Source organism: Schistocerca americana, chromosome 7, assembly GCF_021461395.2.
Source record: "Schistocerca americana isolate TAMUIC-IGC-003095 chromosome 7, iqSchAmer2.1, whole genome shotgun sequence".
NCBI classification, from domain to species: Eukaryota; Metazoa; Arthropoda; class Insecta; order Orthoptera; family Acrididae; genus Schistocerca; species Schistocerca americana.
Window position 1 is genome coordinate 43,855,591 of NC_060125.1, and position 25,220 is coordinate 43,880,810.

General features: G+C 47.8%; 39 non-coding genes across 39 annotated transcripts; all 39 read left to right on the forward strand.

Annotated features, from left to right (window-relative positions):
* Positions 1-5,861: 5,861 nt before the first annotated feature.
* Positions 5,862-5,934, forward strand: Trnak-cuu. The gene has a single exon. It is a non-coding gene; the product is annotated as a tRNA-Lys (tRNA).
* A 337-nt stretch (positions 5,935-6,271) lies between these two features.
* Trnat-agu lies at positions 6,272-6,343 on the forward strand. The gene has a single exon. It is a non-coding gene; the product is annotated as a tRNA-Thr (tRNA).
* A 500-nt stretch (positions 6,344-6,843) lies between these two features.
* On the forward strand, positions 6,844-6,916 carry Trnar-ucg. Its single transcript has one exon. It is a non-coding gene; the product is annotated as a tRNA-Arg (tRNA).
* Positions 6,917-7,368: 452 nt separating this feature from the next.
* On the forward strand, positions 7,369-7,441 carry Trnak-cuu. The gene has a single exon. It is a non-coding gene; the product is annotated as a tRNA-Lys (tRNA).
* A 337-nt stretch (positions 7,442-7,778) lies between these two features.
* Positions 7,779-7,850, forward strand: Trnat-agu. Its single transcript has one exon. It is a non-coding gene; the product is annotated as a tRNA-Thr (tRNA).
* A 506-nt stretch (positions 7,851-8,356) lies between these two features.
* On the forward strand, positions 8,357-8,429 carry Trnar-ucg. Its single transcript has one exon. It is a non-coding gene; the product is annotated as a tRNA-Arg (tRNA).
* Positions 8,430-8,881: 452 nt separating this feature from the next.
* Positions 8,882-8,954, forward strand: Trnak-cuu. Its single transcript has one exon. It is a non-coding gene; the product is annotated as a tRNA-Lys (tRNA).
* Positions 8,955-9,291: 337 nt separating this feature from the next.
* Trnat-agu lies at positions 9,292-9,363 on the forward strand. The gene has a single exon. It is a non-coding gene; the product is annotated as a tRNA-Thr (tRNA).
* Positions 9,364-9,866: 503 nt separating this feature from the next.
* Positions 9,867-9,939, forward strand: Trnar-ucg. The gene has a single exon. It is a non-coding gene; the product is annotated as a tRNA-Arg (tRNA).
* A 452-nt stretch (positions 9,940-10,391) lies between these two features.
* Positions 10,392-10,464, forward strand: Trnak-cuu. The gene has a single exon. It is a non-coding gene; the product is annotated as a tRNA-Lys (tRNA).
* A 337-nt stretch (positions 10,465-10,801) lies between these two features.
* Trnat-agu lies at positions 10,802-10,873 on the forward strand. Its single transcript has one exon. It is a non-coding gene; the product is annotated as a tRNA-Thr (tRNA).
* Positions 10,874-11,376: 503 nt separating this feature from the next.
* Positions 11,377-11,449, forward strand: Trnar-ucg. The gene has a single exon. It is a non-coding gene; the product is annotated as a tRNA-Arg (tRNA).
* A 452-nt stretch (positions 11,450-11,901) lies between these two features.
* On the forward strand, positions 11,902-11,974 carry Trnak-cuu. Its single transcript has one exon. It is a non-coding gene; the product is annotated as a tRNA-Lys (tRNA).
* Positions 11,975-12,311: 337 nt separating this feature from the next.
* Positions 12,312-12,383, forward strand: Trnat-agu. Its single transcript has one exon. It is a non-coding gene; the product is annotated as a tRNA-Thr (tRNA).
* A 506-nt stretch (positions 12,384-12,889) lies between these two features.
* On the forward strand, positions 12,890-12,962 carry Trnar-ucg. The gene has a single exon. It is a non-coding gene; the product is annotated as a tRNA-Arg (tRNA).
* A 452-nt stretch (positions 12,963-13,414) lies between these two features.
* On the forward strand, positions 13,415-13,487 carry Trnak-cuu. The gene has a single exon. It is a non-coding gene; the product is annotated as a tRNA-Lys (tRNA).
* Positions 13,488-13,824: 337 nt separating this feature from the next.
* On the forward strand, positions 13,825-13,896 carry Trnat-agu. The gene has a single exon. It is a non-coding gene; the product is annotated as a tRNA-Thr (tRNA).
* A 506-nt stretch (positions 13,897-14,402) lies between these two features.
* On the forward strand, positions 14,403-14,475 carry Trnar-ucg. Its single transcript has one exon. It is a non-coding gene; the product is annotated as a tRNA-Arg (tRNA).
* Positions 14,476-14,927: 452 nt separating this feature from the next.
* On the forward strand, positions 14,928-15,000 carry Trnak-cuu. The gene has a single exon. It is a non-coding gene; the product is annotated as a tRNA-Lys (tRNA).
* Positions 15,001-15,337: 337 nt separating this feature from the next.
* Positions 15,338-15,409, forward strand: Trnat-agu. The gene has a single exon. It is a non-coding gene; the product is annotated as a tRNA-Thr (tRNA).
* Positions 15,410-15,912: 503 nt separating this feature from the next.
* Trnar-ucg lies at positions 15,913-15,985 on the forward strand. Its single transcript has one exon. It is a non-coding gene; the product is annotated as a tRNA-Arg (tRNA).
* A 452-nt stretch (positions 15,986-16,437) lies between these two features.
* Positions 16,438-16,510, forward strand: Trnak-cuu. The gene has a single exon. It is a non-coding gene; the product is annotated as a tRNA-Lys (tRNA).
* A 337-nt stretch (positions 16,511-16,847) lies between these two features.
* Trnat-agu lies at positions 16,848-16,919 on the forward strand. Its single transcript has one exon. It is a non-coding gene; the product is annotated as a tRNA-Thr (tRNA).
* Positions 16,920-17,450: 531 nt separating this feature from the next.
* Positions 17,451-17,524, forward strand: Trnar-ucg. The gene has a single exon. It is a non-coding gene; the product is annotated as a tRNA-Arg (tRNA).
* Positions 17,525-17,972: 448 nt separating this feature from the next.
* Positions 17,973-18,045, forward strand: Trnak-cuu. Its single transcript has one exon. It is a non-coding gene; the product is annotated as a tRNA-Lys (tRNA).
* Positions 18,046-18,382: 337 nt separating this feature from the next.
* Positions 18,383-18,454, forward strand: Trnat-agu. Its single transcript has one exon. It is a non-coding gene; the product is annotated as a tRNA-Thr (tRNA).
* A 506-nt stretch (positions 18,455-18,960) lies between these two features.
* Trnar-ucg lies at positions 18,961-19,033 on the forward strand. The gene has a single exon. It is a non-coding gene; the product is annotated as a tRNA-Arg (tRNA).
* Positions 19,034-19,486: 453 nt separating this feature from the next.
* On the forward strand, positions 19,487-19,559 carry Trnak-cuu. The gene has a single exon. It is a non-coding gene; the product is annotated as a tRNA-Lys (tRNA).
* A 337-nt stretch (positions 19,560-19,896) lies between these two features.
* Positions 19,897-19,968, forward strand: Trnat-agu. The gene has a single exon. It is a non-coding gene; the product is annotated as a tRNA-Thr (tRNA).
* A 503-nt stretch (positions 19,969-20,471) lies between these two features.
* On the forward strand, positions 20,472-20,544 carry Trnar-ucg. Its single transcript has one exon. It is a non-coding gene; the product is annotated as a tRNA-Arg (tRNA).
* A 452-nt stretch (positions 20,545-20,996) lies between these two features.
* On the forward strand, positions 20,997-21,069 carry Trnak-cuu. Its single transcript has one exon. It is a non-coding gene; the product is annotated as a tRNA-Lys (tRNA).
* Positions 21,070-21,406: 337 nt separating this feature from the next.
* On the forward strand, positions 21,407-21,478 carry Trnat-agu. Its single transcript has one exon. It is a non-coding gene; the product is annotated as a tRNA-Thr (tRNA).
* A 494-nt stretch (positions 21,479-21,972) lies between these two features.
* Trnar-ucg lies at positions 21,973-22,045 on the forward strand. The gene has a single exon. It is a non-coding gene; the product is annotated as a tRNA-Arg (tRNA).
* A 452-nt stretch (positions 22,046-22,497) lies between these two features.
* On the forward strand, positions 22,498-22,570 carry Trnak-cuu. The gene has a single exon. It is a non-coding gene; the product is annotated as a tRNA-Lys (tRNA).
* Positions 22,571-22,907: 337 nt separating this feature from the next.
* Trnat-agu lies at positions 22,908-22,979 on the forward strand. Its single transcript has one exon. It is a non-coding gene; the product is annotated as a tRNA-Thr (tRNA).
* Positions 22,980-23,473: 494 nt separating this feature from the next.
* Trnar-ucg lies at positions 23,474-23,546 on the forward strand. Its single transcript has one exon. It is a non-coding gene; the product is annotated as a tRNA-Arg (tRNA).
* A 452-nt stretch (positions 23,547-23,998) lies between these two features.
* Trnak-cuu lies at positions 23,999-24,071 on the forward strand. Its single transcript has one exon. It is a non-coding gene; the product is annotated as a tRNA-Lys (tRNA).
* A 337-nt stretch (positions 24,072-24,408) lies between these two features.
* Positions 24,409-24,480, forward strand: Trnat-agu. Its single transcript has one exon. It is a non-coding gene; the product is annotated as a tRNA-Thr (tRNA).
* A 503-nt stretch (positions 24,481-24,983) lies between these two features.
* Positions 24,984-25,056, forward strand: Trnar-ucg. Its single transcript has one exon. It is a non-coding gene; the product is annotated as a tRNA-Arg (tRNA).
* Positions 25,057-25,220: the final 164 nt, after the last annotated feature.

Consider the following 25,220-nt stretch of genomic DNA (forward strand, 5'->3'; position numbering starts at 1 on the left):
GCGGCTTTTGCCGCATTAATTAAGTGTTATGGCTTCCCGGTTGTTTCCGCGGAAGTGTACTCTCAGTTTTCAGTTTAACAAGGCCACCAGGAATGTTCAACCAACTTCGTTGGAAATTCACGAATGAATTGTGGATACGATTGGCATTACATCGGACCAGGTACATACGGCGTATTTTGACACAGAACTTTACTGCTTTTTTGTGAAATTGTTGAACCCAGTTTTGCTAGATAAGATTTTACTTAAACATGGTGAGCAAGTGTCGTTCCGTCATAGAGATGGTTCTGTTAGCAGTGTTACTGTTTCAAATGCGGAAATTGCGTATACCACAGTTCGGGTTTATAATTTACCCCCTGAAGTTGAAAACTGTTATCTCAAGGAAGCTTTGCTTGGTTATGGTACCGTTCGGTCAATTCGAAATGAACGTTGGTCTGCACAACATAAGCTGCAATGTTATAATGGTATCAGATCGGTTGAAATGCATATTAAGTCGAATATACCGTCCCATCTGGTTGTATGTGGTTATCGTGTTCATCTTACTTATGAGGGGCAAGTTGGTACGTGTTTTCTATGTAATAAAAATGGTCATGTTCGTGCTAATTGCCCTAAGCGGGTGTTTGTGCTTAAAAATGGGCTAGCACAACGCCGCAAATTAACGGTTGCCGATCTTGTGCCAGCAGCTTCCTCCACTGTCTCGTGTCAGCCTCCTGCAGTCGATTCTTCACAACGGGTGACACCTTCCTCTGATGCAGGTTTTCCCCCGTTACCCACTCGCCCAGATGTATCGGCTGCTTCTACACCGATTCCGTCTGTTTCCAATAACAAACGCCGTCGTGCTAGTGATACCGGTAGCACTGATGACGAAGCTGCTGTTTCGCAGCCGGTTTGCGAATCTGACGAGAGAATTCCGGAATCTCCCATGCTTGATTTGGATTCTGTTCCCACTGTGTCTCCTGCTTTGCCTGATGACGTCAAACCTGCTGCCACGCTGTCGGCGCAAGAGCCCCAACATTCGGTCGAGGTGGTGTTGACATCCCTCCCGACACAGGCATCACAACATGTTGACGACACTTCGGTGCAGACAGCTGTTTGTCGGAAAATCGCTTCTAGAACTGCGCGCTCCGCTTCAGCGGATTCCAAACCTATCTTTCCACCTCCTACACTTCCAATACCTACACCTTCTGATGCCGGTGCCGATGTTCCTGATGCAGTTTTCCCCTTGCTTGCTCCTTCTTCTGATTCCTCTCGTCCTGCTAATCCTTCGGATGCCTTGGTTGACGTGCCTGATCTCGAACCCCCCACTCCACCTGCTCTTGAATCTGGTGTGCATCAGATACGCCGTCGGGTGAAAGTGCCCCCCAATCTTCACGCGGTGCGGAAAAAACACAAGCATGCAAAGGATGACTCTGATTCCGTTGATTCCGGGCAATCACCCTCTGCCATGTCTGATGTTGATGATCTGGATGTAGTTGCTTCTAATGTGGTGTAATTAGGGTTCATTTTCCCTTTTTTGGTTGATGTTGCAGGCGTACACGTTTATTACCTTAAATATAAATAGCATTCAATCTGCTCTGAAGTTAGCGTCTCTGCAGCAGTTCATTTATGACTCTGCAGCTGATGTTGTTTTCCTGCAGGAAGTCTCCGTTGCACACCTGTTTGTTCCTGGCTTTCGCACTATTATAAATTTTGCGCCTGAGTTTTCCACAGGTACTGCCTTACTAATTCGTGACGGTATCCCCGTTACCGAAATTGAGCTCTTGGACTCGGGAAGGGGTATTGGTTGTCGGTTATTTGACACAACCTTGGTTAATATTTACGCCCCCTCTGGTTCCAGCAAACGGCAAGAAAGGTCTCGTTTTTATAAAGAGGATCTGATTTATCTTTTACGCAAAAATCCTGCGACTTTGATATTGGGGGGTGATTTTAATTGTGTATTACAAGCTAAGGACCAATCCCCTCATTTTAATTATTGTTTCGAGCTACATTCTCTTGTACGTCGACTACGACTACGCGATGCGTGGGAGGTTAAACACCCCACTTTAGTTAAATTTACATTTTTTACTGCCACGTCAAGTAGTCGACTGGACCGTTTGTATATTTCTGATCCCCTTAGTGTTTCTGTTTTAAATGTAGATGTTATTCCAGCCAGTTTTACGGATCATTGTGCCCTTGCGGTTATAATTAATTTGGAGCGTCAGCCTCTTAAACTTTATCGGCCACTGTGGAAATTAAATGTCTCCTTGCTCGATGATCCTGACATCGAACCTCTAATACAGACGGCGTGGGACATGTGTTTACGTTCTCTGCGATACTATCCGTCTAAGCTTCACTGGTGGATCCACTGTGCGAAGCCAAAACTACGTCGCACTTTAATGTCCTACAGTTATAATAGAGCGCGAGATCTGAAACTGACTTTTGAGTATTATTATTCGGTGCTTCGCGAACTTTATGATACTTCTCGAATGACATGTGCCCACCTTTCTGAGGTTCGGAAAATTAAAGCCAAGCTCCTTAGTATTAAACGACTTCAGATGGAAGGATTGAAGATTAAATCTAAAGCGCCGTCCACCTTAGCACATGAAATGACTTCCATGTACCATCTGTTTCGTCACCACAAGAACCGTCGACGTGTATTGATTGACGGCCTTATGGCAGCTGATGGTCGCCGGCTTACCTTACAGAATCAAATAACCCATGAACTTACTTGCTACTATGAGACATTATATGCTGTGGCTGATTCTGATCCGCTTGATGTTGACGAGATTTTAACTGCTATCCCATCAGTTTTAACAGAGGACCATAATATGGAATTTTTAGCTCCTTTTACTGCAGACGAAATTTCAGCTTTCATTGCTTGTTCACCATCTCACAAATCTCCTGGTCCGGATGGCCTTCCTAAGGAGTTTTTTGTTCGCTTTTGGACTATTATAGGGCCTGTTTTTACGGATATAGTAAATGAAATTTTGAATGGTGGCACAATTCCAGCCGATTTCAAGAGAGGTACGGTTGTCCTGATACCGAAATCTGCTGGTTTGAAGACAGCTAGTGACTTTCGTCCTTTAATCCTTTTAAATTTTGATTATAAGACGGCTGCTAGGGCTGTTAATGCACGTCTATCCCTCTTGCTTACCCCTGTGATAACTCCTTGTCAAAGCTCCTTTCCGGGGCGCTCCATCTTGACGCCTCTGGCGGGGTATCGTGATATTGTGTCGATTGTCGCTGTCACCAATATTTCCTGTGCGCTTTTATTTGTTGATTTTAGTAAGGCTTTTGATCGTGTGTCCCATTCGTTTTTAGAGCTTCTGCTGCGCCGACTCGGTTTTAATGAAAAGGCGCTGCTGGTTCTTAAGAATATGACGACTGGCATTTCTGCTAAGATTGACATTAATGGACAGCTGACGAAGGTCATTGATATTAAACGTGGCGTCCCGCAAGGTAGCCCTTTATCCATGACCCTTTATGCTCTCTCTCCCTTCAACCACTCCTCACACGTCTCAACTCGACACTTCGTGGTCTTACGATCTCTGGGGTTACCCAGACAGCAACAGCTTATGCTGATGATTTGGTTGTTTTGCTTCGTTCCACCGCAGAAGTGCCGCCGTTGAAAATGGAACTAGATAAATTTTCTGCGGCCTCAGGTTCTCGTCTCAACCCCCGTAAAAGCAAACTTCTGAATTTGCGGGGCTTTGAACATGTGGTTGTTCCGTGGGTTACGGCTGTTGAACATCATACACATTTAGGTATCTATCTTGAACGGTGTCCTCTTCGTATGGCTGCGAAAAATTGGCAAGTGGCCATTTCCAAGCTTCAAGGTGTTTTATTCGAACACTCATGGCGTTCGATACCGATACTGCAAAACAAGTATGTATTAGACACTTATGTTTTATGTAAAGTATATTACGTTGCTCAGTTGTTTCCGCTTCCCAGAATGCAGGGTGCAAAAATGGTCCAGCTTATTAACAGATATATTTGGCGGGGGCACATTTTTAAATTACGTTGTGATGTTCTTACGAAGCCGCGACTTGAGGGCGGATTGTCGTTCACCGATGTCCGTGTCAAGGCTGCTGCCCTTTATGTTAAGCGCACCCTCCATCTTTTATTTTCTGAGTCCCCGACTGTTACTTCGCGATTATTCCATGTCGTTCGTCCTGCGAGCTTGTCACCGCCTATTAACGTAGGGCCTCTAAATGCGAAGCTACGGCATGTTCGGGACTTCTACATTGAGATTAGTTATCTGGATCTCCACTTACAACGTAGTCCTGTTTTTACTACGCGAACACTGCTTGACAAATGGCACAGGTCTTCTTCTTCCATCCCGATTGTTTTACAATATCCCCGTTTTCATTGGCGTAACATATGGACACCCGTTCATTCCGCAACTGTTGCCTCCCTATGGTATAAGGTAGTTAATCAGCTGATTCCTACGAACGAACGACTTCATCGTATAGGTTTAAGTGTCTCTCCGCTTTGTCAAACGTGTGGTTGTATTGATACACTCCCACATCGATTTACCTGCGCTGACCGTCTTCGCATGTGGTACTGGCTGCGCCGACAATTGGCGTTACTCACCAGAAGCTCGGAATCAGCTTTTACAACTGACATTCTCTGCTGGCCGGACACGGTTTTTTATCCCCGGACAAAGAACAACACCATTATGTGGCTTCTTGGCCGTTACATTTTTGCAGTGGTTGATGGTGATGGTATTTCCGATTTTATTTCGTTTACTGGTTACATGCTTCATGAGTACTGGACGCAACAATCTTTCCCACATCTTAAGAGGGACTTTGCGAATATGCTCAGTATTGTTTTCGAAAAGCAGGGGATTGGTTAAGTTTCCACTTCTATTGCTCGCTCCTGCGCCAGTTGCATTAATGGCACCGGTATAGGGGGTTACTGATCTCACTTCATGATAGGGGAGACATTCACGCTAGCTCTTAGTTATTTTGCCTTCCTGCCAAGCTTTTACCTGTTTAGATAGTCAACGCATAACTAAGCCCCGTGTCCACATATCAGTATATGAGACTCCGAACCAAGGACAATTACTACGTATTGGTGACACTGTGCTTCAGTGCAGGGAGGAGGAGACGTCATGGCCAGGCCTGGGGATTCGACCCCTGCCCAACGCGCCTTCACCGAGCTGCACTGGGTCCTTAAAATGGTTTAACACAACAACAACAAAAAAAGTGGTTAAGGCGTCTGAAAAAAAAAAAAAAAAAAAAAAATAAGGGGGGGGGGGTATGATTCCTGCTTCGGGTGCAGGTCAAAAAAAAAAAAAAGCGGTCTAAGGCGCTGGTTTAAGGCACCAGTCTCTTCGGAAAAAAAAAGTTTTTTTTTTTATAAAAAAAAAAAAATGGATAAGGCGTCGGACTTCGGATCCGAAGATTGCAGGTTCGAATCCTGTCACGGTCGTGTTTTTCCAATTCTGCAAAAGAAACACACCGTTTTAGTGTAGCTATTGAGCAGTACGAAATCGTCTGAATGTTGCTGTTGTCCATTTCCTGCTTGGAGATGCACTTGAGCTTGATACACACACAGCCAGAACGGTGCTATCTAGCGAAATGGTCGGCTGAGTGCCGTCACCGCGAGTTTTGGCTGGCATTTGCGCATCTAAGACAGCGTCGGAAAGTAACCCGTTCGGCTTCTGAGTCAAATCAAATATGTGTGTTAATTTTGACACCACTAGCGCTGCAGGTTTTCATGCAATTCCTGTACCTCTCAGAAATGATTATGAAATAAAACTGAAGTACGTGACGTGTGTGACGCTAGGAAAACATTAGGCAGCATGGAGAGATTCTGTATGGGACCACCCCACCGAAACGAGAACTGTGTGTCGTGCGACCCGACACGTAGTCACCGACGCAGCCCGGCTAGCTCAGTCGGTAGAGCATGAGACTCTTAATCTCAGGGTCGTGGGTTCGAGCCCCACGCTGGGCGGAACGTAATTTTGTTCCGCTGCAGATGTAAATTACCGTTTCTCTGATCAATGTGACGTAATGGAAATAGCAACTTAAAACTTTGCCTACGTCTCCATCAGTCGCAAGGAAGTGTATCTGAAGGTGAAGGTGATTTCGTAGACATGTGTCAAAGACATGTTCTGAAATGTAAGTGGTGTTGGTTGGAGAGCACATCGGTTACGTGTGAGATGTGTAGCCAAGCAGTAATGGTGCGCCATAGCTGCAAATATTAGTCGGTAATATGAAGTGTTGTCAGCTTAAGCCTGATGATCCAGACGAGCGTAAGCACGAAGTACGCAAAACTACCGCTAGGCCGCGCCTCTTTAGCTCAGTGGCAGAGCACTGGTCTAGTAAACCAGGGGTCGTGAGTTCGATCCTCACAGGAGGCAAACGAATTTTCGAAATCAGTTGCGCGTCGTGGCCGTATAGCAAGCAGTGTCTGGAACGACGAACAATTAGCAACAGGTGTTTTATTTAGAATTACTCTCAGATGTGATTGAGGCGAATGTCGCAGATAAAGCATTTTCCAAAGCGGTACAGCGTAGGGTGGGAGGCGGCAGTCTGAATTATATTTTTTACATGTGTTTTTCAAATATCACAGAGCCTCTCGCGAGCGTCGTCGTCGTCGTCGTCGACGCCGCCGCTTCTGCAGAAGTAGCAAATCGCCATCGTAGCAAATGCGGCGAGGGACGCCCTGCCTTCGATTTCGAATGCACAAAGTGTGTGGTCTTGATTCCCAATCTCTACTTGGTCGGTCTCGTAAAGGCTTGCATGTAACGAATGGGTGGGAAGCAGCAAGAGGCAGCGGCTGTGTAGAACGAAAACACAATTCCTCAGCGGTATGAGCGTTTCGAGATGACACGAATGTAAGGAATACTTGGCGGCCAGTGACCGTGTGGCCTAATGGATAAGGCGTCGGACTTCGGATCCGAAGATTGCAGGTTCGAATCCTGTCACGGTCGTGTTTTTCCAATTCTGCAAAAGAAACACACCGTTTTAGTGTAGCTATTGAGCAGTACGAAATCGTCTGAATGTTGCTGTTGTCCATTTCCTGCTTGGAGATGCACTTGAGCTTGATACACACACAGCCAGAACGGTGTTATCTAGCGAAATGGTCGGCTGAGTGCCGTCACCGCGAGTTTTGGCTGGCATTTGCGCATCTAAGACAGCGTCGGAAAGTAACCCGTTCGGCTTCTGAGTCAAATCAAATATGTGTGTTAATTTTGACACCACTAGCGCTGCAGGTTTTCATGCAATTCCTGTACCTCTCAGAAATGATTATGAAATAAAACTGAAGTACGTGACGTGTGTGACGCTAGGAAAACATTAGGCAGCATGGAGAGATTCTGTATGGGACCACCCCACCGAAACGAGAACTGTGTGTCGTGCGACCCGACACGTAGTCACCGACGCAGCCCGGCTAGCTCAGTCGGTAGAGCATGAGACTCTTAATCTCAGGGTCGTGGGTTCGAGCCCCACGCTGGGCGGAACGTAATTTTGTTCCGCTGCAGATGTAAATTACCGTTTCTCTGATCAATGTGACGTAATGGAAATAGCAACTTAAAACTTTGCCTACGTCTCCATCAGTCGCAAGGAAGTGTATCTGAAGGTGAAGGTGATTTCGTAGACATGTGTCAAAGACATGTTCTGAAATGTAAGTGGTGTTGGTTGGAGAGCACATCGGTTACGTGTGAGATGTGTAGCCAAGCAGTAATGGTGCGCCATAGCTGCAAATATTAGTCGGTAATATGAAGTGTTGTCAGCTTAAGCCTGATGATCCAGACGAGCGTAAGCACGAAGTACGCAAAACTACCGCTAGGCCGCGCCTCTTTAGCTCAGTGGCAGAGCACTGGTCTAGTAAACCAGGGGTCGTGAGTTCGATCCTCACAGGAGGCAAACGAATTTTCGAAATCAGTTGCGCGTCGTGGCCGTATAGCAAGCAGTGTCTGGAACGACGAACAATTAGCAACAGGTGTTTTATTTAGAATTACTCTCAGATGTGATTGAGGCGAATGTCGCAGATAAAGCATTTTCCAAAGCGGTACAGCGTAGGGTGGGAGGCGGCAGTCTGAATTATATTTTTTACATGTGTTTTTCAAATATCACAGAGCCTCTCGCGAGCGTCGTCGTCGTCGTCGTCGTCGTCGACGCCGCCGCTTCTGCAGAAGTAGCAAATCGCCATCGTAGCAAATGCGGCGAGGGACGCCCTGCCTTCGATTTCGAATGCACAAAGTGTGTGGTCTTGATTCCCAATCTCTACTTGGTCGGTCTCGTAAAGGCTTGCATGTAACGAATGGGTGGGAAGCAGCAAGAGGCAGCGGCTGTGTAGAACGAAAACACAATTCCTCAGCGGTATGAGCGTTTCGAGATGACACGAATGTAAGGAATACTTGGCGGCCAGTGACCGTGTGGCCTAATGGATAAGGCGTCGGACTTCGGATCCGAAGATTGCAGGTTCGAATCCTGTCACGGTCGTGTTTTTCCAATTCTGCAAAAGAAACACACCGTTTTAGTGTAGCTATTGAGCAGTACGAAATCGTCTGAATGTTGCTGTTGTCCATTTCCTGCTTGGAGATGCACTTGAGCTTGATACACACACAGCCAGAACGGTGTTATCTAGCGAAATGGTCGGCTGAGTGCCGTCACCGCGAGTTTTGGCTGGCATTTGCGCATCTAAGACAGCGTCGGAAAGTAACCCGTTCGGCTTCTGAGTCAAATCAAATATGTGTGTTAATTTTGACACCACTAGCGCTGCAGGTTTTCATGCAATTCCTGTACCTCTCAGAAATGATTATGAAATAAAACTGAAGTACGTGACGTGTGTGACGCTAGGAAAACATTAGGCAGCATGGAGAGATTCTGTATGGGACCACCCCACCGAAACGAGAACTGTGTGTCGTGCGACCCGACACGTAGTCACCGACGCAGCCCGGCTAGCTCAGTCGGTAGAGCATGAGACTCTTAATCTCAGGGTCGTGGGTTCGAGCCCCACGCTGGGCGGAACGTAATTTTGTTCCGCTGCAGATGTAAATTACCGTTTCTCTGATCAATGTGACGTAATGGAAATAGCAACTTAAAACTTTGCCTACGTCTCCATCAGTCGCAAGGAAGTGTATCTGAAGGTGAAGGTGATTTCGTAGACATGTGTCAAAGACATGTTCTGAAATGTAAGTGGTGTTGGTTGGAGAGCACATCGGTTACGTGTGAGATGTGTAGCCAAGCAGTAATGGTGCGCCATAGCTGCAAATATTAGTCGGTAATATGAAGTGTTGTCAGCTTAAGCCTGATGATCCAGACGAGCGTAAGCACGAAGTACGCAAAACTACCGCTAGGCCGCGCCTCTTTAGCTCAGTGGCAGAGCACTGGTCTAGTAAACCAGGGGTCGTGAGTTCGATCCTCACAGGAGGCAAACGAATTTTCGAAATCAGTTGCGCGTCGTGGCCGTATAGCAAGCAGTGTCTGGAACGACGAACAATTAGCAACAGGTGTTTTATTTAGAATTACTCTCAGATGTGATTGAGGCGAATGTCGCAGATAAAGCATTTTCCAAAGCGGTACAGCGTAGGGTGGGAGGCGGCAGTCTGAATTATATTTTTTACATGTGTTTTTCAAATATCACAGAGCCTCTCGCGAGCGTCGTCGTCGTCGTCGTCGTCGACGCCGCCGCTTCTGCAGAAGTAGCAAATCGCCATCGTAGCAAATGCGGCGAGGGACGCCCTGCCTTCGATTTCGAATGCACAAAGTGTGTGGTCTTGATTCCCAATCTCTACTTGGTCGGTCTCGTAAAGGCTTGCATGTAACGAATGGGTGGGAAGCAGCAAGAGGCAGCGGCTGTGTAGAACGAAAACACAATTCCTCAGCGGTATGAGCGTTTCGAGATGACACGAATGTAAGGAATACTTGGCGGCCAGTGACCGTGTGGCCTAATGGATAAGGCGTCGGACTTCGGATCCGAAGATTGCAGGTTCGAATCCTGTCACGGTCGTGTTTTTCCAATTCTGCAAAAGAAACACACCGTTTTAGTGTAGCTATTGAGCAGTACGAAATCGTCTGAATGTTGCTGTTGTCCATTTCCTGCTTGGAGATGCACTTGAGCTTGATACACACACAGCCAGAACGGTGTTATCTAGCGAAATGGTCGGCTGAGTGCCGTCACCGCGAGTTTTGGCTGGCATTTGCGCATCTAAGACAGCGTCGGAAAGTAACCCGTTCGCCTTCTGAGTCAAATCAAATATGTGTGTTAATTTTGACACCACTAGCGCTGCAGGTTTTCATGCAATTCCTGTACCTCTCAGAAATGATTATGAAATAAAACTGAAGTACGTGACGTGTGTGACGCTAGGAAAACATTAGGCAGCATGGAGAGATTCTGTATGGGACCACCCCACCGAAACGAGAACTGTGTGTCGTGCGACCCGACACGTAGTCACCGACGCAGCCCGGCTAGCTCAGTCGGTAGAGCATGAGACTCTTAATCTCAGGGTCGTGGGTTCGAGCCCCACGCTGGGCGGAACGTAATTTTGTTCCGCTGCAGATGTAAATTACCGTTTCTCTGATCAATGTGACGTAATGGAAATAGCAACTTAAAACTTTGCCTACGTCTCCATCAGTCGCAAGGAAGTGTATCTGAAGGTGAAGGTGATTTCGTAGACATGTGTCAAAGACATGTTCTGAAATGTAAGTGGTGTTGGTTGGAGAGCACATCGGTTACGTGTGAGATGTGTAGCCAAGCAGTAATGGTGCGCCATAGCTGCAAATATTAGTCGGTAATATGAAGTGTTGTCAGCTTAAGCCTGATGATCCAGACGAGCGTAAGCACGAAGTACGCAAAACTACCGCTAGGCCGCGCCTCTTTAGCTCAGTGGCAGAGCACTGGTCTAGTAAACCAGGGGTCGTGAGTTCGATCCTCACAGGAGGCAAACGAATTTTCGAAATCAGTTGCGCGTCGTGGCCGTATAGCAAGCAGTGTCTGGAACGACGAACAATTAGCAACAGGTGTTTTATTTAGAATTACTCTCAGATGTGATTGAGGCGAATGTCGCAGATAAAGCATTTTCCAAAGCGGTACAGCGTAGGGTGGGAGGCGGCAGTCTGAATTATATTTTTTACATGTGTTTTTCAAATATCACAGAGCCTCTCGCGAGCGTCGTCGTCGTCGTCGTCGTCGACGCCGCCGCTTCTGCAGAAGTAGCAAATCGCCATCGTAGCAAATGCGGCGAGGGACGCCCTGCCTTCGATTTCGAATGCACAAAGTGTGTGGTCTTGATTCCCAATCTCTACTTGGTCGGTCTCGTAAAGGCTTGCATGTAACGAATGGGTGGGAAGCAGCAAGAGGCAGCGGCTGTGTAGAACGAAAACACAATTCCTCAGCGGTATGAGCGTTTCGAGATGACACGAATGTAAGGAATACTTGGCGGCCAGTGACCGTGTGGCCTAATGGATAAGGCGTCGGACTTCGGATCCGAAGATTGCAGGTTCGAATCCTGTCACGGTCGTGTTTTTCCAATTCTGCAAAAGAAACACACCGTTTTAGTGTAGCTATTGAGCAGTACGAAATCGTCTGAATGTTGCTGTTGTCCATTTCCTGCTTGGAGATGCACTTGAGCTTGATACACACACAGCCAGAACGGTGTTATCTAGCGAAATGGTCGGCTGAGTGCCGTCACCGCGAGTTTTGGCTGGCATTTGCGCATCTAAGACAGCGTCGGAAAGTAACCCGTTCGGCTTCTGAGTCAAATCAAATATGTGTGTTAATTTTGACACCACTAGCGCTGCAGGTTTTCATGCAATTCCTGTACCTCTCAGAAATGATTATGAAATAAAACTGAAGTACGTGACGTGTGTGACGCTAGGAAAACATTAGGCAGCATGGAGAGATTCTGTATGGGACCACCCCACCGAAACGAGAACTGTGTGTCGTGCGACCCGACACGTAGTCACCGACGCAGCCCGGCTAGCTCAGTCGGTAGAGCATGAGACTCTTAATCTCAGGGTCGTGGGTTCGAGCCCCACGCTGGGCGGAACGTAATTTTGTTCCGCTGCAGATGTAAATTACCGTTTCTCTGATCAATGTGACGTAATGGAAATAGCAACTTAAAACTTTGCCTACGTCTCCATCAGTCGCAAGGAAGTGTATCTGAAGGTGAAGGTGATTTCGTAGACATGTGTCAAAGACATGTTCTGAAATGTAAGTGGTGTTGGTTGGAGAGCACATCGGTTACGTGTGAGATGTGTAGCCAAGCAGTAATGGTGCGCCATAGCTGCAAATATTAGTCGGTAATATGAAGTGTTGTCAGCTTAAGCCTGATGATCCAGACGAGCGTAAGCACGAAGTACGCAAAACTACCGCTAGGCCGCGCCTCTTTAGCTCAGTGGCAGAGCACTGGTCTAGTAAACCAGGGGTCGTGAGTTCGATCCTCACAGGAGGCAAACGAATTTTCGAAATCAGTTGCGCGTCGTGGCCGTATAGCAAGCAGTGTCTGGAACGACGAACAATTAGCAACAGGTGTTTTATTTAGAATTACTCTCAGATGTGATTGAGGCGAATGTCGCAGATAAAGCATTTTCCAAAGCGGTACAGCGTAGGGTGGGAGGCGGCAGTCTGAATTATATTTTTTACATGTGTTTTTCAAATATCACAGAGCCTCTCGCGAGCGTCGTCGTCGTCGTCGTCGTCGTCGACGCCGCCGCTTCTGCAGAAGTAGCAAATCGCCATCGTAGCAAATGCGGCGAGGGACGCCCTGCCTTCGATTTCGAATGCACAAAGTGTGTGGTCTTGATTCCCAATCTCTACTTGGTCGGTCTCGTAAAGGCTTGCATGTAACGAATGGGTGGGAAGCAGCAAGAGGCAGCGGCTGTGTAGAACGAAAACACAATTCCTCAGCGGTATGAGCGTTTCGAGATGACACGAATGTAAGGAATACTTGGCGGCCAGTGACCGTGTGGCCTAATGGATAAGGCGTCGGACTTCGGATCCGAAGATTGCAGGTTCGAATCCTGTCACGGTCGTGTTTTTCCAATTCTGCAAAAGAAACACACCGTTTTAGTGTAGCTATTGAGCAGTACGAAATCGTCTGAATGTTGCTGTTGTCCATTTCCTGCTTGGAGATGCACTTGAGCTTGATACACACACAGCCAGAACGGTGTTATCTAGCGAAATGGTCGGCTGAGTGCCGTCACCGCGAGTTTTGGCTGGCATTTGCGCATCTAAGACAGCGTCGGAAAGTAACCCGTTCGGCTTCTGAGTCAAATCAAATATGTGTGTTAATTTTGACACCACTAGCGCTGCAGGTTTTCATGCAATTCCTGTACCTCTCAGAAATGATTATGAAATAAAACTGAAGTACGTGACGTGTGTGACGCTAGGAAAACATTAGGCAGCATGGAGAGATTCTGTATGGGACCACCCCACCGAAACGAGAACTGTGTGTCGTGCGACCCGACACGTAGTCACCGACGCAGCCCGGCTAGCTCAGTCGGTAGAGCATGAGACTCTTAATCTCAGGGTCGTGGGTTCGAGCCCCACGCTGGGCGGAACGTAATTTTGTTCCGCTGCAGATGTAAATTACCGTTTCTCTGATCAATGTGACGTAATGGAAATAGCAACTTAAAACTTTGCCTACGTCTCCATCAGTCGCAAGGAAGTGTATCTGAAGGTGAAGGTGATTTCGTAGACATGTGTCAAAGACATGTTCTGAAATGTAAGTGGTGTTGGTTGGAGAGCACATCGGTTACGTGTGAGATGTGTAGCCAAGCAGTAATGGTGCGCCATAGCTGCAAATATTAGTCGGTAATATGAAGTGTTGTCAGCTTAAGCCTGATGATCCAGACGAGCGTAAGCACGAAGTACGCAAAACTACCGCTAGGCCGCGCCTCTTTAGCTCAGTGGCAGAGCACTGGTCTAGTAAACCAGGGGTCGTGAGTTCGATCCTCACAGGAGGCAAACGAATTTTCGAAATCAGTTGCGCGTCGTGGCCGTATAGCAAGCAGTGTCTGGAACGACGAACAATTAGCAACAGGTGTTTTATTTAGAATTACTCTCAGATGTGATTGAGGCGAATGTCGCAGATAAAGCATTTTCCAAAGCGGTACAGCGTAGGGTGGGAGGCGGCAGTCTGAATTATATTTTTTACATGTGTTTTTCAAATATCACAGAGCCTCTCGCGAGCGTCGTCGTCGTCGTCGTCGTCGTCGACGCCGCCGCTTCTGCAGAAGTAGCAAATCGCCATCGTAGCAAATGCGGCGAGGGACGCCCTGCCTTCGATTTCGAATGCACAAAGTGTGTGGTCTTGATTCCCAATCTCTACTTGGTCGGTCTCGTAAAGGCTTGCATGTAACGAATGGGTGGGAAGCAGCAAGAGGCAGCGGCTGTGTAGAACGAAAACACAATTCCTCAGCGGTATGAGCGTTTCGAGATGACACGAATGTAAGGAATACTTGGCGGCCAGTGACCGTGTGGCCTAATGGATAAGGCGTCGGACTTCGGATCCGAAGATTGCAGGTTCGAATCCTGTCACGGTCGTGTTTTTCCAATTCTGCAAAAGAAACACACCGTTTTAGTGTAGCTATTGAGCAGTACGAAATCGTCTGAATGTTGCTGTTGTCCATTTCCTGCTTGGAGATGCACTTGAGCTTGATACACACACAGCCAGAACGGTGTTATCTAGCGAAATGGTCGGCTGAGTGCCGTCACCGCGAGTTTTGGCTGGCATTTGCGCATCTAAGACAGCGTCGGAAAGTAACCCGTTCGGCTTCTGAGTCAAATCAAATATGTGTGTTAATTTTGACACCACTAGCGCTGCAGGTTTTCATGCAATTCCTGTACCTCTCAGAAATGATTATGAAATAAAACTGAAGTACGTGACGTGTGTGACGCTAGGAAAACATTAGGCAGCATGGAGAGATTCTGTATGGGACCACCCCACCGAAACGAGAACTGTGTGTCGTGCGACCCGACACGTAGTCACCGACGCAGCCCGGCTAGCTCAGTCGGTAGAGCATGAGACTCTTAATCTCAGGGTCGTGGGTTCGAGCCCCACGCTGGGCGGAACGTAATTTTGTTCCGCTGCAGATGTAAATTACCGTTTCTCTGATCAATGTGACGTAATGGAAATAGCAACTTAAAACTTTGCCTACGTCTCCATCAGTCGCAAGGAAGTGTATCTGAAGGTGAAGGTGATTTCGTAGACATGTGTCAAAGACATGTTCTGAAATGTAAGTGGTGTTGGTTGGAGAGCACATCGGTTACGTGTGAGATGTGTAGCCAAGCAGTAATGGTGCGCCATAGCTGCAAATATTAGTCGGTAATATGAAGTGTTGTCAGCTTAAGCCTGATGATCCAGACGAGCGTAAGCACGAAGTACGCAAAACTACCGCTAGGCCGCGCCTCTTTAGCTCAGTGGCAGAGCACTGGTCTAGTAAACCAGGGGTCGTGAGTTCGATCCTCACAGGAGGCAAACGAATTTTCGAAATCAGTTGCGCGTCGTGGCCGTATAGCAAGCAGTGTCTGGAACGACGAACAATTAGCAACAGGTGTTTTATTTAGAATTACTCTCAGATGTGATTGAGGCGAATGTCGCAGATAAAGCATTTTCCAAAGCGGTACAGCGTAGGGTGGGAGGCGGCAGTCTGAATTATATTTTTTACATGTGTTTTTCAAATATCACAGAGCCTCTCGCGAGCGTCGTCGTCGTCGTCGTCGTCGACGCCGCCGCTTCTGCAGAAGTAGCAAATCGCCATCGTAGCAAATGCGGCGAGGGACGCCCTGCCTTCGATTTCGAATGCACAAAGTGTGTGGTCTTGATTCCCAATCTCTACTTGGTCGGTCTCGTAAAGGCTTGCATGTAACGAATGGGTGGGAAGCAGCAAGAGGCAGCGGCTGTGTAGAACGAAAACACAATTCCTCAGCGGTATGAGCGTTTCGAGATGACACGAATGTAAGGAATACTTGGCGGCCAGTGACCGTGTGGCCTAATGGATAAGGCGTCGGACTTCGGATCCGAAGATTGCAGGTTCGAATCCTGTCACGGTCGTGTTTTTCCAATTCTGCAAAAGAAACACACCGTTTTAGTGTAGCTATTGAGCAGTACGAAATCGTCTGAATGTTGCTGTTGTCCATTTCCTGCTTGGAGATGCACTTGAGCTTGATACACACACAGCCAGAACGGTGTTATCTAGCGAAATGGTCGGCTGAGTGCCGTCACCGCGAGTTTTGGCTGGCATTTGCGCATCTAAGACAGCGTCGGAAAGTAACCCGTTCGGCTTCTGAGTCAAATCAAATATGTGTGTTAATTTTGACACCACTAGCGCTGCAGGTTTTCATGCAATTCCTGTACCTCTCAGAAATGATTATGAAATAAAACTGAAGTACGTGACGTGTGTGACGCTAGGAAAACATTAGGCAGCATGGAGAGATTCTGTATGGGACCACCCCACCGAAACGAGAACTGTGTGTCGTGCGACCCGACACGTAGTCACCGACGCAGCCCGGCTAGCTCAGTCGGTAGAGCATGAGACTCTTAATCTCAGGGTCGTGGGTTCGAGCCCCACGCTGGGCGGAACGTAATTTTGTTCCGCTGCAGATGTAAATTACCGTTTCTCTGATCAATGTGACGTAATGGAAATAGCAACTTAAAACTTTGCCTACGTCTCCATCAGTCGCAAGGAAGTGTATCTGAAGGTGAAGGTGATTTCGTAGACATGTGTCAAAGACATGTTCTGAAATGTAAGTGGTGTTGGTTGGAGAGCACATCGGTTACGTGTGAGATGTGTAGCCAAGCAGTAATGGTGCGCCATAGCTGCAAATATTAGTCGGTAATATGAAGTGTTGTCAGCTTAAGCCTGATGATCCAGACGAGCGTAAGCACGAAGTACGCAAAACTACCGCTAGGCCGCGCCTCTTTAGCTCAGTGGCAGAGCACTGGTCTAGTAAACCAGGGGTCGTGAGTTCGATCCTCACAGGAGGCAAACGAATTTTCGAAATCAGTTGCGCGTCGTGGCCGTATAGCAAGCAGTGTCTGGAACGACGAACAATTAGCAACAGGTGTTTTATTTAGAATTACTCTCAGATGTGATTGAGGCGAATGTCGCAGATAAAGCATTTTCCAAAGCGGTACAGCGTAGGGTGGGAGGCGGCAGTCTGAATTATATTTTTTACATGTGTTTTTCAAATATCACAGAGCCTCTCGCGAGCGTCGTCGTCGTCGTCGTCGTCGTCGACGCCGCCGCTTCTGCAGAAGTAGCAAATCGCCATCGTAGCAAATGCGGCGAGGGACGCCCTGCCTTCGATTTCGAATGCACAAAGTGTGTGCGATTTCGAATGCACAAAGTGTGTGGTCTTGATTCCCAATCTCTACTTGGTCGGTCTCGTAAAGGCTTGCATGTAACGAATGGGTGGGAAGCAGCAAGAGGCAGCGGCTGTGTAGAACGAAAACACAATTCCTCAGCGGTATGAGCGTTTCGAGATGACACGAATGTAAGGAATACTTGGCGGCCAGTGACCGTGGTGGCCTAATGGATAAGGCGTCGGACTTCGGATCCGAAGATTGCAGGTTCGAATCCTGTCACGGTCGTGTTTTTCCAATTCTGCAAAAGAAACACACCGTTTTAGTGTAGCTATTGAGCAGTACGAAATCGTCTGAATGTTGCTGTTGTCCATTTCCTGCTTGGAGATGCACTTGAGCTTGATACACACACAGCCAGAACGGTGTTATCTAGCGAAATGGTCGGCTGAGTGCCGTCACCGCGAGTTTTGGCTGGCATTTGCGCATCTAAGACAGCGTCGGAAAGTAACCCGTTCGGCTTCTGAGTCAAATCAAATATGTGTGTTAATTTTGACACCACTAGCGCTGCAGGTTTTCATGCAATTCCTGTACCTCTCAGAAATGATTATGAAATAAAACAGTACGTGACGTGTGTACGCTAGGAAAACATTAGGCAGCATGGAGAGATTCTGTATGGGACCACCCCACCGAAACGAGAACTGTGTGTCGTGCGACCCGACACGTAGTCACCGACGCAGCCCGGCTAGCTCAGTCGGTAGAGCATGAGACTCTTAATCTCAGGGTCGTGGGTTCGAGCCCCACGCTGGGCGGAACGTAATTTTGTTCCGCTGCAGATGTAAATTACCGTTTCTCTGATCAATGTGACGTAATGGAAATAGCAACTTAAAACTTTGCCTACGTCTCCATCAGTCGCAAGGAAGTGTATCTGAAGGTGAAGGTGATTTCGTAGACATGTGTCAAAGACATGTTCTGAAATGTAAGTGGTGTTGGTTGGAGAGCACATCGGTTACGTGTGAGATGTGTAGCCAAGCAGTAATGGTGCGCCATAGCTGCAAATATTAGTCGGTAATATGAAGTGTTGTCAGCTTAAGCCTGATGATCCAGACGAGCGTAAGCACGAAGTACGCAAAACTACCGCTAGGCCGCGCCTCTTTAGCTCAGTGGCAGAGCACTGGTCTAGTAAACCAGGGGTCGTGAGTTCGATCCTCACAGGAGGCAAACGAATTTTCGAAATCAGTTGCGCGTCGTGGCCGTATAGCAAGCAGTGTCTGGAACGACGAACAATTAGCAACAGGTGTTTTATTTAGAATTACTCTCAGATGTGATTGAGGCGAATGTCGCAGATAAAGCATTTTCCAAAGCGGTACAGCGTAGGGTGGGAGGCGGCAGTCTGAATTATATTTTTTACATGTGTTTTTCAAATATCACAGAGCCTCTCGCGAGCGTCGTCGTCGTCGTCGTCGTCGTCGACGCCGCCGCTTCTGCAGAAGTAGCAAATCGCCATCGTAGCAAATGCGGCGAGGGACGCCCTGCCTTCGATTTCGAATGCACAAAGTGTGTGGTCTTGATTCCCAATCTCTACTTGGTCGGTCTCGTAAAGGCTTGCATGTAACGAATGGGTGGGAAGCAGCAAGAGGCAGCGGCTGTGTAGAACGAAAACACAATTCCTCAGCGGTATGAGCGTTTCGAGATGACACGAATGTAAGGAATACTTGGCGGCCAGTGACCGTGTGGCCTAATGGATAAGGCGTCGGACTTCGGATCCGAAGATTGCAGGTTCGAATCCTGTCACGGTCGTGTTTTTTCCAATTCTGCAAAAGAAACACACCGTTTTAGTGTAGCTATTGAGCAGTACGAAATCGTCTGAATGTTGCTGTTGTCCATTTCCTGCTTGGAGATGCACTTGAGCTTGATACACACACAGCCAGAACGGTGTTATCTAGCGAAATGGTCGGCTGAGTGCCGTCACCGCGAGTTTTGGCTGGCATTTGCGCATCTAAGACAGCGTCGGAAAGTAACCCGTTCGGCTTCTGAGTCAAATCAAATATGTGTGTTAATTTTGACACCACTAGCGCTGCAGGTTTTCATGCAATTCCTGTACCTCTCAGAAATGATTATGAAATAAAACTGAAGTACGTGACGTGTGTGACGCTAGGAAAACATTAGGCAGCATGGAGAGATTCTGTATGGGACCACCCCACCGAAACGAGAACTGTGTGTCGTGCGACCCGACACGTAGTCACCGACGCAGCCCGGCTAGCTCAGTCGGTAGAGCATGAGACTCTTAATCTCAGGGTCGTGGGTTCGAGCCCCACGCTGGGCGGAACGTAATTTTGTTCCGCTGCAGATGTAAATTACCGTTTCTCTGATCAATGTGACGTAATGGAAATAGCAACTTAAAACTTTGCCTACGTCTCCATCAGTCGCAAGGAAGTGTATCTGAAGGTGAAGGTGATTTCGTAGACATGTGTCAAAGACATGTTCTGAAATGTAAGTGGTGTTGGTTGGAGAGCACATCGGTTACGTGTGAGATGTGTAGCCAAGCAGTAATGGTGCGCCATAGCTGCAAATATTAGTCGGTAATATGAAGTGTTGTCAGCTTAAGCCTGATGATCCAGACGAGCGTAAGCACGAAGTACGCAAAACTACCGCTAGGCCGCGCCTCTTTAGCTCAGTGGCAGAGCACTGGTCTAGTAAACCAGGGGTCGTGAGTTCGATCCTCACAGGAGGCAAACGAATTTTCGAAATCAGTTGCGCGTCGTGGCCGTATAGCAAGCAGTGTCTGGAACGACGAACAATTAGCAACAGGTGTTTTATTTAGAATTACTCTCAGATGTGATTGAGGCGAATGTCGCAGATAAAGCATTTTCCAAAGCGGTACAGCGTAGGGTGGGAGGCGGCAGTCTGAATTATATTTTTTACATGTGTTTTTCAAATATCACAGAGCCTCTCGCGAGCGTCGTCGTCGTCGTCGTCGTCGACGCCGCCGCTTCTGCAGAAGTAGCAAATCGCCATCGTAGCAAATGCGGCGAGGGACGCCCTGCCTTCGATTTCGAATGCACAAAGTGTGTGGTCTTGATTCCCAATCTCTACTTGGTCGGTCTCGTAAAGGCTTGCATGTAACGAATGGGTGGGAAGCAGCAAGAGGCAGCGGCTGTGTAGAACGAAAACACAATTCCTCAGCGGTATGAGCGTTTCGAGATGACACGAATGTAAGGAATACTTGGCGGCCAGTGACCGTGTGGCCTAATGGATAAGGCGTCGGACTTCGGATCCGAAGATTGCAGGTTCGAATCCTGTCACGGTCGTGTTTTTCCAATTCTGCAAAAGAAACACACCGTTTTAGTGTAGCTATTGAGCAGTACGAAATCGTCTGAATGTTGCTGTTGTCCATTTCCTGCTTGGAGATGCACTTGAGCTTGATACACACACAGCCAGAACGGTGTTATCTAGCGAAATGGTCGGCTGAGTGCCGTCACCGCGAGTTTTGGCTGGCATTTGCGCATCTAAGACAGCGTCGGAAAGTAACCCGTTCGGCTTCTGAGTCAAATCAAATATGTGTGTTAATTTTGACACCACTAGCGCTGCAGGTTTTCATGCAATTCCTGTACCTCTCAGAAATGATTATGAAATAAAACTGAAGTACGTGACGTGTGTGACGCTAGGAAAACATTAGGCAGCATGGAGAGATTCTGTATGGGACCACCCCACCGAAACGAGAACTGTGTGTCGTGCGACCCGACACGTAGTCACCGACGCAGCCCGGCTAGCTCAGTCAGTAGAGCATGAGACTCTTAATCTCAGGGTCGTGGGTTCGAGCCCCACGCTGGGCGGAACGTAATTTTGTTCCGCTGCAGATGTAAATTACCGTTTCTCTGATCAATGTGACGTAATGGAAATAGCAACTTAAAACTTTGCCTACGTCTCCATCAGTCGCAAGGAAGTGTATCTGAAGGTGAAGGTGATTTCGTAGACATGTGTCAAAGACATGTTCTGAAATGTAAGTGGTGTTGGTTGGAGAGCACATCGGTTACGTGTGAGATGTGTAGCCAAGCAGTAATGGTGCGCCATAGCTGCAAATATTAGTCGGTAATATGAAGTGTTGTCAGCTTAAGCCTGATGATCCAGACGAGCGTAAGCACGAAGTACGCAAAACTACCGCTAGGCCGCGCCTCTTTAGCTCAGTGGCAGAGCACTGGTCTAGTAAACCAGGGGTCGTGAGTTCGATCCTCACAGGAGGCAAACGAATTTTCGAAATCAGTTGCGCGTCGTGGCCGTATAGCAAGCAGTGTCTGGAACGACGAACAATTAGCAACAGGTGTTTTATTTAGAATTACTCTCAGATGTGATTGAGGCGAATGTCGCAGATAAAGCATTTTCCAAAGCGGTACAGCGTAGGGTGGGAGGCGGCAGTCTGAATTATATTTTTTACATGTGTTTTTCAAATATCACAGAGCCTCTCGCGAGCGTCGTCGTCGTCGACGCCGCCGCTTCTGCAGAAGTAGCAAATCGCCATCGTAGCAAATGCGGCGAGGGACGCCCTGCCTTCGATTTCGAATGCACAAAGTGTGTGGTCTTGATTCCCAATCTCTACTTGGTCGGTCTCGTAAAGGCTTGCATGTAACGAATGGGTGGGAAGCAGCAAGAGGCAGCGGCTGTGTAGAACGAAAACACAATTCCTCAGCGGTATGAGCGTTTCGAGATGACACGAATGTAAGGAATACTTGGCGGCCAGTGACCGTGTGGCCTAATGGATAAGGCGTCGGACTTCGGATCCGAAGATTGCAGGTTCGAATCCTGTCACGGTCGTGTTTTTCCAATTCTGCAAAAGAAACACACCGTTTTAGTGTAGCTATTGAGCAGTACGAAATCGTCTGAATGTTGCTGTTGTCCATTTCCTGCTTGGAGATGCACTTGAGCTTGATACACACACAGCCAGAACGGTGTTATCTAGCGAAATGGTCGGCTGAGTGCCGTCACCGCGAGTTTTGGCTGGCATTTGCGCATCTAAGACAGCGTCGGAAAGTAACCCGTTCGGCTTCTGAGTCAAATCAAATATGTGTGTTAATTTTGACACCACTAGCGCTGCAGGTTTTCATGCAATTCCTGTACCTCTCAGAAATGATTATGAAATAAAACTGAAGTACGTGACGTGTGTGACGCTAGGAAAACATTAGGCAGCATGGAGAGATTCTGTATGGGACCACCCCACCGAAACGAGAACTGTGTGTCGTGCGACCCGACACGTAGTCACCGACGCAGCCCGGCTAGCTCAGTCAGTAGAGCATGAGACTCTTAATCTCAGGGTCGTGGGTTCGAGCCCCACGCTGGGCGGAACGTAATTTTGTTCCGCTGCAGATGTAAATTACCGTTTCTCTGATCAATGTGACGTAATGGAAATAGCAACTTAAAACTTTGCCTACGTCTCCATCAGTCGCAAGGAAGTGTATCTGAAGGTGAAGGTGATTTCGTAGACATGTGTCAAAGACATGTTCTGAAATGTAAGTGGTGTTGGTTGGAGAGCACATCGGTTACGTGTGAGATGTGTAGCCAAGCAGTAATGGTGCGCCATAGCTGCAAATATTAGTCGGTAATATGAAGTGTTGTCAGCTTAAGCCTGATGATCCAGACGAGCGTAAGCACGAAGTACGCAAAACTACCGCTAGGCCGCGCCTCTTTAGCTCAGTGGCAGAGCACTGGTCTAGTAAACCAGGGGTCGTGAGTTCGATCCTCACAGGAGGCAAACGAATTTTCGAAATCAGTTGCGCGTCGTGGCCGTATAGCAAGCAGTGTCTGGAACGACGAACAATTAGCAACAGGTGTTTTATTTAGAATTACTCTCAGATGTGATTGAGGCGAATGTCGCAGATAAAGCATTTTCCAAAGCGGTACAGCGTAGGGTGGGAGGCGGCAGTCTGAATTATATTTTTTACATGTGTTTTTCAAATATCACAGAGCCTCTCGCGAGCGTCGTCGTCGTCGACGCCGCCGCTTCTGCAGAAGTAGCAAATCGCCATCGTAGCAAATGCGGCGAGGGACGCCCTGCCTTCGATTTCGAATGCACAAAGTGTGTGGTCTTGATTCCCAATCTCTACTTGGTCGGTCTCGTAAAGGCTTGCATGTAACGAATGGGTGGGAAGCAGCAAGAGGCAGCGGCTGTGTAGAACGAAAACACAATTCCTCAGCGGTATGAGCGTTTCGAGATGACACGAATGTAAGGAATACTTGGCGGCCAGTGACCGTGTGGCCTAATGGATAAGGCGTCGGACTTCGGATCCGAAGATTGCAGGTTCGAATCCTGTCACGGTCGTGTTTTTCCAATTCTGCAAAAGAAACACACCGTTTTAGTGTAGCTATTGAGCAGTACGAAATCGTCTGAATGTTGCTGTTGTCCATTTCCTGCTTGGAGATGCACTTGAGCTTGATACACACACAGCCAGAACGGTGTTATCTAGCGAAATGGTCGGCTGAGTGCCGTCACCGCGAGTTTTGGCTGGCATTTGCGCATCTAAGACAGCGTCGGAAAGTAACCCGTTCGGCTTCTGAGTCAAATCAAATATGTGTGTTAATTTTGACACCACTAGCGCTGCAGGTTTTCATGCAATTCCTGTACCTCTCAGAAATGATTATGAAATAAAACTGAAGTACGTGACGTGTGTGACGCTAGGAAAACATTAGGCAGCATGGAGAGATTCTGTATGGGACCACCCCACCGAAACGAGAACTGTGTGTCGTGCGACCCGACACGTAGTCACCGACGCAGCCCGGCTAGCTCAGTCAGTAGAGCATGAGACTCTTAATCTCAGGGTCGTGGGTTCGAGCCCCACGCTGGGCGGAACGTAATTTTGTTCCGCTGCAGATGTAAATTACCGTTTCTCTGATCAATGTGACGTAATGGAAATAGCAACTTAAAACTTTGCCTACGTCTCCATCAGTCGCAAGGAAGTGTATCTGAAGGTGAAGGTGATTTCGTAGACATGTGTCAAAGACATGTTCTGAAATGTAAGTGGTGTTGGTTGGAGAGCACATCGGTTACGTGTGAGATGTGTAGCCAAGCAGTAATGGTGCGCCATAGCTGCAAATATTAGTCGGTAATATGAAGTGTTGTCAGCTTAAGCCTGATGATCCAGACGAGCGTAAGCACGAAGTACGCAAAACTACCGCTAGGCCGCGCCTCTTTAGCTCAGTGGCAGAGCACTGGTCTAGTAAACCAGGGGTCGTGAGTTCGATCCTCACAGGAGGCAAACGAATTTTCGAAATCAGTTGCGCGTCGTGGCCGTATAGCAAGCAGTGTCTGGAACGACGAACAATTAGCAACAGGTGTCTTATTTAGAATTACTCTCAGATGTGATTGAGGCGAATGTCGCAGATAAAGCATTTTCCAAAGCGGTACAGCGTAGGGTGGGAGGCGGCAGTCTGAATTATATTTTTTACATGTGTTTTTCAAATATCACAGAGCCTCTCGCGAGCGTCGTCGTCGTCGTCGTCGTCGACGCCGCCGCTTCTGCAGAAGTAGCAAATCGCCATCGTAGCAAATGCGGCGAGGGACGCCCTGCCTTCGATTTCGAATGCACAAAGTGTGTGGTCTTGATTCCCAATCTCTACTTGGTCGGTCTCGTAAAGGCTTGCATGTAACGAATGGGTGGGAAGCAGCAAGAGGCAGCGGCTGTGTAGAACGAAAACACAATTCCTCAGCGGTATGAGCGTTTCGAGATGACACGAATGTAAGGAATACTTGGCGGCCAGTGACCGTGTGGCCTAATGGATAAGGCGTCGGACTTCGGATCCGAAGATTGCAGGTTCGAATCCTGTCACGGTCGTGTTTTTCCAATTCTGCAAAAGAAACACACCGTTTTAGTGTAGCTATTGAGCAGTACGAAATCGTCTGAATGTTGCTGTTGTCCATTTCCTGCTTGGAGATGCACTTGAGCTTGATACACACACAGCCAGAACGGTGTTATCTAGCGAAATGGTCGGCTGAGTG